This window comes from Dreissena polymorpha, chromosome 9 (assembly GCF_020536995.1).
Source record: "Dreissena polymorpha isolate Duluth1 chromosome 9, UMN_Dpol_1.0, whole genome shotgun sequence".
Taxonomy (NCBI): domain Eukaryota; kingdom Metazoa; phylum Mollusca; class Bivalvia; order Myida; family Dreissenidae; genus Dreissena; species Dreissena polymorpha.
The window spans coordinates 80,506,805-80,521,401 of NC_068363.1; positions in this window are offsets into that span (position 1 = coordinate 80,506,805).

A 14,597-nucleotide genomic window follows, 5' to 3' on the forward strand; every position below is an offset into this window, starting at 1 on the left:
ACAAACAGTTGTTTATATATATATAACATATTGGAAATTGTAATATCTAAATTTAGAATATTACATATCATATCTAAATTTAGATATAGAGACCATGAAATTTCACAGGGATTTGTCCCATCTAATATTTTATCTTGTATTCGTAATGCGAACTTAAATCCTCACTGGCTATGCTGTTACGTCTTTTATTATACCTGAAATGAATTTCCCATGTTAAATTTCCACTACACATCAAATGTCGACATACTTTAAAACCTAACAACTTAAACGGATTACATGTGCCTAATGGACTTAAAGGTACCGCAGTCCTGTGGTATTTAAGGTTATTCTTAAAATAGACATGAACGAATATACCAACCACTCAGTATCGCCTTATTTTTAGATGTGAGGTATTTACAAAAGTCGATGCGGTAAAAACCTGTTCGCGCAATGTCACAACATACGCTAAATGTTTATATTTTATAGTTCATATTATTAAAATTCACTGAGTATTGATTGAATATTACTTTTATTTTATTCCTGCTGTGTAAAAAGTTATATTCTGAGTCGATATACTTTATGTATGTATACATGTACATAGATGTAAGCGCATTTTAATAATATGGTATATTATTGGCTTTCTAAAATAAATGAATTGTGCTTAAGAATGTGAGTTAAAAATGCAGCGTATTATTTTTATTTTTGAAAGATTGACTGTCTTATAGCACGTGTAACCTACAAAGAAAGTTTGATATTATTGAAATTTCTTATTGCTTACGAGTGCGATGTTTCGACCTCGTCAAAGGTCATGCGAAGGAAATCTTATAAATATGGGATAACTTAAATTTACATATTTAAGTGGTTAATTTCGAATTTAATAAAATTTATTTTAATATCATGTTTCTCTATCAAATTAAGCTAAGCTACACAAACCTACATACATAGCGTCATATAAAAATCAAAGTAGAAGTATATGATCAACGTTATTGCATATACATTTTTAATCAGTATGGAGATTTTGATCATCAAATTTTAAGGAATTTTAGTTAATCTGTCCAGAATACGATTCACTTTATACCTACCAAGACGGCCACCACAACGTTTACATCGTACCTTTCAAGCTTGGTCCCCGCCAACACATTTAGTTTATGATGGTGTACTGATAAAGGTTGTAAAGTTTACTTAAAATCTTTTCGAACATTTTCGTTTAAAATTAGTTCAATCAATCGTTCATAGTTTATTGGCAATCCGGCATTCTACCTTTGGACAAGAACATATATACACACGCAAGATCACCAATACATAGAACCTTACAAATTACAATATAACATAATTAACGTTAAACAAATATGGCGATAAAAGAACGTTTGCATAATTGAAAATATTACAGGCATTTCCCCAGGATTTTGGTCAAGCACAGCGGCAAGAAATGGCGGAATGGGGGTTGATACAAAAGGGTGCCCATAAAGCTTTCTTCTTTTCTTTACATTTTCTTAATCACAAAACACAATACTTAGGAGCTATTTAACCACTTTTTTCTACATATTCCTATATTAAATACACACTAATTTGGAGTTATGAAAGCATTAAAATTTATTTTATTGTTTATTTATTTTTCCTCAATTTATTATATATAAGTCATATTTTATATTATAAAATAACTAAGTCCACTGACTCATTGTCTGGTCCTTCAATGCTGACCATCACCAGAGCATTGAGGACAGCAGACTTCAGGCGAGCAGAATTTTCTGTTTGTACCCCCTTTCATTGTGCTTAAGCCTACTCGCAGTCTGAAATACAAACAAAATGTAAAATTATTCTGAAATTAGAATGTTTAATCGCATTGACTTAACACTAAGAGATGCTTAAGCGCAAAATCAATTTTCGTTTATTATTATGTATACTATTGACAGTCTAGTCAAGTACCCAAGGAGCAGTACCGACTTATGAACGCACTGATCTGCACATGTGAAGAATACACAAAGAGCACAATAAACCTACAAAAGGGTGGATTATTTTTTCAAACAACTGTTTTATTTTAAAGTCTAGTATATGTTTATAAAGTTACATTAAGATATGCTTTTGCATTTAAATGTTATCATCTGTAGTGTCTAATATTTTTTTCAACACACTATCTGTCTGTTTTTAATAATTATTCACGTGCGATTTCATTTTGCGTTGATTTCACTACATACTTATAAAAAGTTTAGTTAAGTAAAGATGTTTTTACCTCCTTTAACTTCTGTTACCCATGTGACAACATTGGACAATATTGCTGCCACTGACTCGCTGTTTGAGACTTTTGGTTCGTGGGTTGGAGGTCTCAGGATCACTAAAACGTCCTTGACACTTTCACTTTTACTTATTTTACTCTCTGACAGCGACGATAATTAGTAGTACTGTCAGACAAATGTGCAATTGCAGATTTCCCAGACACAGGGACTGGTCATATATTCGATCGTATCATTATTTCGTGCATCAAAACTAAAGAAAACTTTGTTGCAGATATTTAGCGTTTTCCGAAAATATCGAATAAGCTATTTGATGTGAATGCGTGTTATGTTGGTGCTGTTAATTTAGTCGCGTTTGAGAAAATAGTGTGAACATTGTAAGTTTGCGGGAGAAATCAAGTGAGACGTTTGACATAAATTAATTGTAAATATAACTTCAATTTCGCTGAAACGTATACCGTGTTTTACTAAAATAATATGATTAACGTGACATGAATCTTCTTAATCACGCTTTGTTTTGTTATACTGCAAGTAATAATAAAACATTATGTTCTGTTATTCAAGTGCGCACTACCGCAACAAACAATGTTGACTGTTTATTTTGTGAATAGTCGTGTACAATTAAAAAGGAACAGCAACAAAATCGAGCATACCTTTAATTGCTCTTACGTCACATGTACCGGTAATAATCGATCATAATAGACCATTATTAGGGGATACACACCATAATTGACCCCTATAAACAACCCATAAATCGTGCTCGCGTCTTATCAAATCTATTATTATGAACATAAAACTTATAAGAATTGGTCGATGCCAGAATGCAGACAACATTCGGATCAGAGCTTGAAATGGCTTGTAAACTTTTCAAGCATCGCGACGTCATTATCTGAAAATCAAGCGCCGCGGCGTAATGGATTTTGAAGTCCAGGCACCGTCGGCCCGCTGTGCTTAAACCGTCTGGGGAAATGCCTGTAACATGAAACACTATGCAATAAATTCATGTTTGTACTAATGCAATTATATAGAAGCTAAAATATTTACGTTTTCAGAAGTTTAAAAGCTTCTACCAGAAAATTTGCAATATTTTGTTAGCTTTAGAGCATTTGTGAAAGACATAATTGATATTGTAAACTAAATGTTGGTCTGCAGTTTTTCCGCTTAAAGGGGCATTTTCACGTTTTGGCAAATTTACAAAATAAAAAGAAATGTTTCAGATTCGCAAATTTTCGTTGTAGTTATGATATTTGTGAGGAAACAGTAATACTGAAAATTAACCATGCTCTAAAATATCCATTATGTACATCTTTTGACAAATTAAAAACCTGAAAATTATAATGCGTTGCAACGCGAAACGATTGCATAATTTGTTGTTGTCGTTATATTTTGTGATACTAGGAGGATTTCTTATATAAAGTATAAAATATATTACACATGGTATGAGCACGGATGGCCGAGTGGTCTAAGCGGAAGACTCTTTACTCCGGGGCTCCAGGGGTTAGTTCTTCGAGCCCCATCGAGGCTTACTTTTTTCTTTCTTTAATTTTATTCTTGATTTTTTTTACTAGAGCTTTTTAGATTCAATGTTTACATTTATCAATATAAAGCATTAAATGACAAACTTAAATACATGCAAAAATCTGTGAAAAGGCCCCTTTAAACATAATGTGATGGTCAGGAATACTTATGGCGTGATTCGACAATATTAGCGTGTCGTTTAAGTCATGATACAAGCAGGAGAATGAACAATATAATTGATTTGGGCCCACCAAGTTTCAAATACCTGCATGTATATTGTATTTTGAAAAAGACAACAACAAATGTACTGTAAATTGAGCATGCAATACTGTTAAATGTAAAAATTAATAAATAACACTCAACATGTCTATCATGTACTGATAAAAAATATTGCGTATACATATTGTGTCATTAAATGTATTTAAAACAATTACGGAATGTATTACACTGACATACCAAACACATTTGAAATGAAAGAGGTGAGCTATTTGAATCAGTAGTTTATATGACATGCTCATTTGATATTGAATGTAGAGTGGCGTTGTCAACATTATGTGTGTTAAATGTATAACGTTAATACATCTGCCCACAGAGGCACCATTTAAGCACAAACGTTTACATAAAGATGTATTATTCTTTATGAAGTATACTTTAAGTAAGTCTGATTTATAAGAAGATACTTTTTATATGGGCTAAATTCTTTGGAACGTCTTATCGGCCAAGGACCAATTACGTGGTGGAAACCAGAGAGTTTAAATTTTCATCAATTTGCGTCATAATACATTCATATTTTTTTTTACATAAATGACCTCAAATGTTCTCTATGTTGAGGTCCTGTGGCATGTTAGTCATTGTCCCTCGCCTAATATTAAATTGATGTCACATTTCAGAGGTAAGAAGTAAAGTTTTACATAATTTAGCGTTCACAGGCTCTAACTCACGAATACGTTTGCAAATGCATACATTTTCATAAATATTTTTATCCCACTTTTACAGCGAATTCGGTTGATTAACGCCCCGTTGATTAAATATCATCTATAATCAACGGCAGGAAATGACGTCAATATTTCGACGAAATGACGTCATAAATTCATTGAAATTATCCAGTCAAACTAATTTTGTTTAAAAAAAAGGTTTACAAAATAAAAGTTGGATAAATAGAATAATAGATTAGTGTTGATTATAGATCAGGTTTATCATACTATATCATGCAGAGATCGCAAGTGGCGTGTGAGAACCACGTTCCTAGCTCAAATGTTCGGGTTATGTATGGAGGGGGGAGGTATAAAAGTCAATCAAGTTATAAGATGTACATATTGAAAAATAAACTGATCTCTTGCATTTCCATTTCCGTGGGTCTTCCAAATTCCTATTGAACAAACAAGACTTATATTCAATGACTCAAGGGTTCAGAAAATCTCTTCCTTCAATTGGTTTGGTCATCTTTGTTCGAGTGTAATTTAAAGTAATAATTTCATCCGTTACACTCATCCTTTATTTCTCTACCATGTTTCATGTCCATGTTCTTTTATTTTCATACATACCGGTATACGGTATCCTTTTCAGAAAAGCCATCCACCTTACATCGTCGACAGTTTCATGTAATATCAATTAGTTAGTTTATTTATCTTTCTTTCAAAAGGCTGTCCGGTTAGTGCAATGGTTGATAGACGCGCTTCTCACCTTGACGACTCAGGTTCAATGCTGGTTCGCGGAAAAATGTGAGTTTGGAGTTTGTTTACTGGTATTTGATTGATGTTAGTAGTTCTGTTTAGACCAACGCCGCCTGCGTAAAATGTTTGCTTGTAACACCGCCTGAATTTGTTTGTTCGATATTTCTCAGATTGCAGCGTAGTGGTATGGCAAATAAGTTTGTTTCATTATGTTGAAAACATGATATTTCGACAATGTTCTTTCAGATCATACCAGGAAAATGTTTCGAAGTCAGAATTATTTGACTCAGGGACAGCTAACATCTCAAGTGCTAACCATTTGGCCATACCGAATTACACAAATGAATCTGATCGCGCTCATGTAAGGCACTAATAGATATTTATAACTATTATTTATGGTATCTTATCCGCACCCCTCCCCCCACTGCAATCACACATTTATGTGAATAAATGTTTTATTAATAGCAATAGAGCATTTAACATAAACTAAAGTTGCTGGTATTTATCTTTTTTGTATTGTATAATGATACATTTTAGTAATATATGGCATGTCTTAAATTAAGACGAATATGAGTACAGGTCGCATGTAGTATTTTATGTGCAGCTTCTAGGCTTTTTAATAAATAATATCTTTTATAAATAAAGAAATATATAGTTCCTCATCGACATACAATCATTATTAAAATCTTTTTTTGTGTGTTTGTCGAACGGCAGTGAGTAAATATATACATAAATCGATTTTGCTCGATGATCGGACTTTTATCAAGCACAGAACTGCAACTAACTAAATAATCGTTTTATATTATTTATGTATCCACGTTTTATTTTTATTTTCTGCTTTATTTGATAAGTATTTTTATCATTTAAAGGCTTTGTAAGCCAAGTGCATATTACAAGTGCATGCAAGAATGTGTTTACTTATATTTACAACAAATCTTTGTAGTGAACAATGTTTAAATATAAATATCCAAGTTCATGAATGTGTATTCGTTCATAGATACGCACACATGTCTAATTAATGTGACAGTGAGTGGTCGAGGGCGTAAACGCTAGTGACAACACGTTTCAAGTTCAAGTTTTTTATTTGGTATATCGGCAAGACGCCTTTGACCATTTACATACAAGTAAACAAAGCATAATCAAATTGCATCAGTACAATACAAATACAATCATGTAAATAAACAAACACAAACTATAATGAAAGTGTTCAAACATTATGTACAAACGTGTACGTATTAACAACAACAGCAAAAAAAGAAAAGACTGTTCTATTTATTTGTGAAATGTTCATGTCGATATTTTAATAATATTTAAATACTTTAAAATGGCTTTGTTCAAGTTGTTATATTTATTAATTGTAAAATTAAATTAAAGGTAATTGTTATATAAAAGAAAGGAACGTTTGAATGTCACTTTGAACTACATCTGACGTACATATGATCAATAGAATTACAGATAATAAAATGGGAACATAATTATATGTTTTTGTACCATGAAGTACGTAGGCAAATTTTAATGCGCTACCAATAAATGTATATAACTTCTTGAAAACGTTTAGTTCGTAGCGCCAATAGCATACTTCTCTTTCGCCCGTTCAAAATATTTCGATATGTTAAAAAAAAAATGTACATAATTGAACAAATTTTGAATCCTAGTTTATCCGTTAGCAAAAACAATTCACAAACGGTACAACCATTACAAAAAGTAGAGTTGTTTGTGTCTAAATATGTTATTTTATTAACAATGAACAAGCAACACAAAAACAGATTTTATTCAATAGCAAAAATGAGTACATATATTATATCGAATATTGGGACTTTTTCCGATTTTCAAGTTTTTCAAAAACTCATTTAATCATAAAATGTATTTAATACAGAAAGCTAAATGTGTGGATCAATCTTCAATGAATATACAATCAAATAAGATGCTCTAATCTACACGTACCATGGCCATGATCCAAACACGGGTCCTTTGAGAGCACACTCAAGAAGCTCTACCACTCGTTCTATAAGGCTTCATAACTCTGTTGTGTACCTTTGGAGCTTTGTTAATTATACACGTTTTTACTGACGATGTTGATAAAACAACTAAATAATTAACGGTAAGCCTTTTTTAATTACATTAATAGATAGTTCAGGTCAAAATGTCACGAAAATCTCACAACCAATGTACATGTAAGCGTCTCAGCGATATTTTATAAAACACAAAAACTCCATGAAAAAAAGATGTACGGATACAACATATAGGTCGTAAACCATAGGTTTGCTTCAGGTCACCAGACTTACAATAGAAAAATTACCCAAACCTCTTAAATGTTATTAATGATAGGAATATTAATACATTTGTATATTGTTTAAGGAATGTGAATATTTTTGTCAAATAAATTTATGTTATAAATTCACGTATTTATAATGAAATTTTTATTTCGTTTTAGCAAAGTTAGTCTGACCAGTCACTGTATATTTTTTCTTTTATAACACGTTACTCTACCTACCCAACTGTTAGCGATGCAACCTGCCACAAACATATCGTTAAGCCTTTTAAACAGGGACCACACTCAATATTTGTAATGAAAATTGTTTTAGATATGAATGTTCAAGCTTGAGAATAATCTTTTTACGTCCTCCCGGAATTTCTGACCGCAAACATATACACGTAAAAGTTAAGGGCGTGATGGAGATACATAAGGTAAACGCTCGCGCGTAGGATGATGGTCCATTGGAACATATTCAACGAAATGCGTCCGAAAAAGAAATAAAGAGTCAAAGCGACTATTCTGTGAGGGATATTTGTTATAAGAAATGTAATATTGGCCATTAGAAGATTTATCGTCACTGAACGGATCCTTGCGGATTGATTTTGTCTCTGTCCAAGTCCAAACGATTTGCGAAGCGTTATCCATATTACTAAACTCGCTATAATTATTACAGTGAATGGTATGCCTGCAAAACATACCCAGTCAGAAGTTATAAAGAATATCACCCACGTCATACTTCTTGGAACAATATACAATTCAAGCCGAATACCGTTAAATAACATCTTTACTTCGATTGCGACGAAAAATCGCAGGTATTGTACCACCAAAATAGCGCAACATGTCGCAAACTCCGCAAGAATCACCCTTGGTACTGTCATCACCTCTTTAACTTTAAATGGCATCGTGATACTCAAAAGTCTCTCTGTTGTTATGACAACAAGTGTCCATGTCGACAGTGCCGAAATCGTCATGCCTACGAACTCAAGAAATAGTTTGACAGTCGCAGTGGAATTAATATAACTGGTCACTGCGGAACTCAATGCACCAACGCATTCCAACAGCGGTCCCAAAATGGTCACTAACACATCTAGGCCAGCAAGTATTCCAAACAAAACACTGGTTGTAGTTAATTTGTCTCTCGCAACCACTATTATTATTAACACATTGCCGAAAATCGACGAAGCTACTATCGGCACTCCGAGGAAGGCAAACACTTCGATAACTTTTATGATCTGGTCGGCATGGTTGAAAGCATCCGTTGCGTTTGCGGAGATATTCATTTCATCAAAATGCTTGAACCAAATGAATGAACCAACGCCTTAAGAAACTATATCACTCGTAATATGTCCACATATATATATATATATATATATATTTATAGGTAACTGAGCTATGATTAAATGATTTAAATTAATTGATGAATATTAATTTATTAAAGAAATACGTCCGCTGTAAATCACTCGGGAAATCAGTTATTACAAAAACAACGATTGATACTCCCACATGAATGTGTCTTTTCTCCGTAAATCCGTAAATCGGACGTGGTACCATTTAAAAAGATTTTTCAAAAACATGAAAGGAGTATGTTATCGGTTAAAAGTTATTAAAAACATAACATTTCAATAAACTCAAGTGGAAATAATAAATATTGCTTTGATTGTAATTGTTTTAGCAGGAAATATTTGAATTGAATTCGTGGAGTGTGCTGTCTTTGTTAATAAATCAGTTTCAATAATTAAAAGATAAAAAACATCACAAAATACCAATGTAAAATGAACATCGTGAAAGAATTAAAACAGTTTCAATAAATAAAAGATAAAAACATCAAAGAATACCAATTTAAAATGAACATCGTGAAAGAATTTATGATAAATCAAAAATGGCTAAATACATAGAATATATGGTTGGCGACGTTTGACACCACGTGATGTCATATTAGCGCAGGAAACGGCGATGCTTGTCGAGCCTTTTCACCAGCGGACGAGTTTTACATCATATGATATCAAAAGTACCTAACCATATTTGCTATGTACTATGTTTCAGAAAAAAAGGGTACAAACATAGGCACTAAACAAGTAAAACAAAACACCAGCAAATATTTAGCGTTTTTCAGTTCATACAAAAATGCAAATGAGACAGCCTGATGACGTCAACTTGGATCCATGTGGAACATTACACCTAGCAATAGTTCTAAATACAATCACAAATAATGATTTTTTTAAACGAATATTTAATCAATATGCAAACAAACGGAGTGAGACACTTTGACTCTTTGTGAGATTAAGTGAGATTTAATATAACAATAATAAAACTTAAAACATAATGTATTACCACACACAGACAGCAAACAAGTGCAGTTTGCATGAGCAACCAGTGGAAATCTTAACAAGTGAGCCGTTGATCGACTTTTTTGCGGCACGAAATTATGCCATCGAGATTTAAATACTTACTAATTCTCTATAGAAAGTTGGGTTGATCTTCTGAGTGGGAAATACAAACATTCAGAAATTGCATTTTGAATTTGTGTCGTGTTTGTGATGTGATTTTGCATCAATTTTAGGGAACAAACACAACATCAACTTTTATAAAATGAAATCAAATAAAGAAATCAATCAGTTGCATCACAAATTCTCAAGCTATGACGTAGATGTATTGCGAAATTTGTGGGAAACTTAAAGTTGCAACCAACATCGTAAACATTATAATGTTGTGCAATAATATGTGTTAGTTTATTGCAAACACAACGAAAATGCTGAAAATGAATGACGATTTCATTATCACAATGTATTATTGATTTGAGTTTTTTAGTTAAAACTTTAAAATTATGCATTTCAACGTGCACATTAAAGATGACACTTTACAGTGACAGTGTCAAGATGGCCATTGATGATATTGTAATTACGTGATTTGTTTAACAATGGCGTGTCTTCATTATTTGTGACACTTGTACACGCTTCATTCAGTGTACTTTTTGCGTATATCCTCGTCTTAAATGTTTAAGTCATTTTTCTCACTCTTTTGTATGAGCTGATCCAGATCTATTTTTGTTCCTTTTTTAAACCAAATTTATACAAAAAATTCTTCCAAGACTTACTAATGATTTCAATTTGCAGAGAAGTATGATAATGTCAAATGTACGGGGGCTAAACTTGTGTTATCGGTAATGAAACTGATAATTTGGAAATATGGCGGAGTTAATAAGTGTTATCGGTCAGGGTATAATTTACTTGAGACAAAATTCTTAACCAATTGTTATAAAATGGTACCTCGTCACTCTTATTTGTTACATAGGTCATGTTTATAAATACATACGAATGGGAAAATTTGCGTAAACCCCATTGACCGGGAATATCCCTTTATTTTAGCAAAATAATTGAGAAACATTTAAGGAAGTTTTTGACGATGCTGCTTCAGTGAAGCAGCTCGTCTAAGTTATCATACCATGAAAAAATCTTCACAATGGCGACCAATGTAAAAGACCGAGCTAGCTTGAGTTAGCTAAATTTTCTCAATCGTGGTTCGGGACAGGAACCAGACACGAAACTGACATGTGGCACTTCAAACGCTGTGACGCAGGGAAAACCCCCAAATGTAGTTATTTTAGATTTGACCGAGAATGTAACCCGTCTCCCAGTTTCGCTGAATGGGTCAAGTTCCACACGGGTACTTTTTCCCCGTACCCCCACATTTTTGTTCATACCCAAAAAAATTCATACCCATTTTTTTTCGTACCTAATTTTTTTCGTACCCATTTTTTTTCGTACACAAATTTTATTTCGTACAAAAAATGTTTCGTACCCAATTTTTTCGTACCCATGATTTTTCGTTCCCAATTTTTTTTTTTCGTACCCACATTTTATTTCGTACTTTGATTATAGTTGGCTTTACGTATTTTCATATGTTTAACTGATTTACCTCTCCACAGCACTAAGCTATCAGAGCTTTCATAAACACATGTTCTTAAATGTGTTGTTTGGTTGGGGTTTTGTTGGCTCTAAAATACGCATTTTACCTAGAATAAAAAAGTTCTTTCATTTTTAGTATCAATATGTTTTTTTTGCCAACACGTTTTATTTCAAAACTGTAATTATATAAATATTCAAATATTCATTCATATGCAAAATACCTACAGTTATACGATATCTGTGACGGTAAAAGAAGGTAACATGCAAAGAAATACATATGCAACACATCTAAAGTCATGCCTTATCTACATAATTATAGACAGTGATTTAAAAAAAACTAATTGGTTCTCTGCGTTAAAAATAGTATTTGTACAAAGTTGTTAAGAACTACAATAATGAATATTCATTAAATTTAGTTTGTTCAACAATAGTAGTAAACAATTCCCATGTCAATGGATTCTGAGTTATTTATTGATATTGCTATTTTTCTTAAGTTATCATATTCATACTTTATGTATTTTTTTGGATCCAATAATGTTTGGAATGACATTATTCATTTTACACTTGTATAAGTATAGCTTAATAAACAAAATCACATTATTAATGGTTCTAGCTGACTTTAAGAAATATCCAAGAAGAACATTTTTCATATTCTTGAAAGTGAACAATTGTCATGGTAATATCTCATCAATTAATGCTTTAGATATCTGACATTCCAAGAATAAATATTCCAAAGTTTCCTCACTTTTTTGCAAATAGAACACAATGGATCATCAGCTATTTTCATTTTGTTCAAAAGACTATTTGTTCCAAGTATCCTATGAATTATTCTGTATTGGAACCACTGTACCTTTACATCATTTGTTATTACAAAGGGAAGTTCAAAAATGCTATTCCATTCATTTTCATTAATTATGGTATTGAGTTTTATACCCCATTTTGCTTTAACTGAAGGTTGTTCATTATTTTTATTTAACATATTGTATAGTATTTTAGTTGTAATAATGGGGGCAAAAAGGGTTTTATTATTTGTTGGGGAGGAAAGCGTATACACTATTTTTTTACAAAATTATCTATTGCTCTTGTCACCTCTATATAATTAATGAAGTTTATTTTTAAATAGTACATTTCGCTTAATTCATCAACAGAAATAAAGGTTCCATTTTTAATATATCACCTATACAGTGCATTACATCATCAAAGAAATTACTTTTATTTCCTAATGCAGTACTTATTTACACTAATTTACACAAAAAATCACCACTATGCAAGATATTCTTAAAACAAAAATATATACATTGATCCGTATAATAACTTCTCCTCCAATAAGCGAAAAAAATGCATTACATACTAGTCGCCGCACTCCAGTGCGACGCCAATAAGTATCAAAGTACAGCTGTGAGATACATATCCGATTTCCTCTAAAGGATCAATGTTTTGCAACAAGGTAAGGTTCAATGTTAGAATAAATGCATCCAGATTTATTATGTTTTAAATCCCATCACTATAATCTTTGACTATTGTTGTAAACTTTACTTTACTATGCCCGTCCCAAATAAAAGTCAGATTAGAAGATTTTATTGAATTTAAAATGGTATTTGAGGGGTTAGGCAGTGATATGAACAAGTGATTGAATAATGACACAATAAGTGTTTTAACAATAACAATCTTTCCAATAGGAGTTAAAGTTCTTCTTTTCCAATTTTTCAGGATGTTTTCAATTTTGACAATTTTTTGAATTGTCAATATCAATATGTTTGTGGGGCATTGATCGGCCGTTCATTGTATCTTTTCAATGTTTCTAAACACTATACAATTAAATAAATAACATGTATCAAACACTGGTATTGTAGCCGATACTTTTTTCATACCGTCTTATCTAGCTGTTCAACATGTCGCTGCTAATAACATATTTCCAAAGTAACAGCTGGACATATACGTACACTATTTTGAAGGAAATTGCATCACATATAAACTTGCGATATCTCATTTCCTATTCTTAGACACAACTTGCGGAGATTAATCGACCTAACTTTAACAATATGCACATTCGGTCTAAAAACACTCGTAAATTTGTAGAAGCTGTGTTCGAGATACTATTTAACTTATGAATTATCAACTGGATACAGTTTAGTATATTCATTGATAACAAATGTATTACCAATATGATATTTCAAAGAAATCCAAAAAGTGCAATAAAACAGTTGTATTCGATAACATTATCTTCCAAGGCATTTGTTAAGATGTACAACTTTAACATAATCATTTAAAATCGTTTATATAGTTATTTTGTACTTTTTTAACCAGTTACGAAAGCCGAAAAGCCGTCGAAGAGATAATGAATCGTTTGATTATACAAGGTTCTTTTATTTGAGGATTTTTTTTTATAATAAGGTCATCAAGATGATTGCGTTACTGAAGATCGTGTACACATGGCTACACCCACTGCTCACAGAAATATTATTATTTTTTAAACACTAAACATGATTTTAACAAGAAGCGATTCAGGGATGGAAACTATATGATATGTTTTATGTACATTACTTTTCACTTCAAATTGATTTAAAGCTCGTGAATTGTAATACATATTTTTTTAATACGTCTTTGCCAAAATGGCAGTTCAACAAGTTTCAATATTCATATTGCAGTTAATTCATTTTCCCATCCAAATTTGACATGGTTATTGTGATTATTATTAATGGAAGTTAAGAAATTAATACCAGAAGACACACGTGTTATATCACTATATTTTAAAATGGTATAAACATATGCTGATTATATTTTGATGCGGTAAGGAAATATGATATCAACTTTGCAGTGATTGTTCAATTTATAAAATAGTCCACGTCCGAATATCGTGTTATTATACTGAATAATAGTCTAAGGCATAAAGTTTGTTAATAGTTATATGGCAAATGTTCATTTCAAACGGTATATTAAAAGAGACATGACCGCAAAGGATTATCTGAACTAGTAATTGGTATTAGTTTAGCATAAAAGAGGCGCACTATGCTTGTCTTGATGACAACTTTTA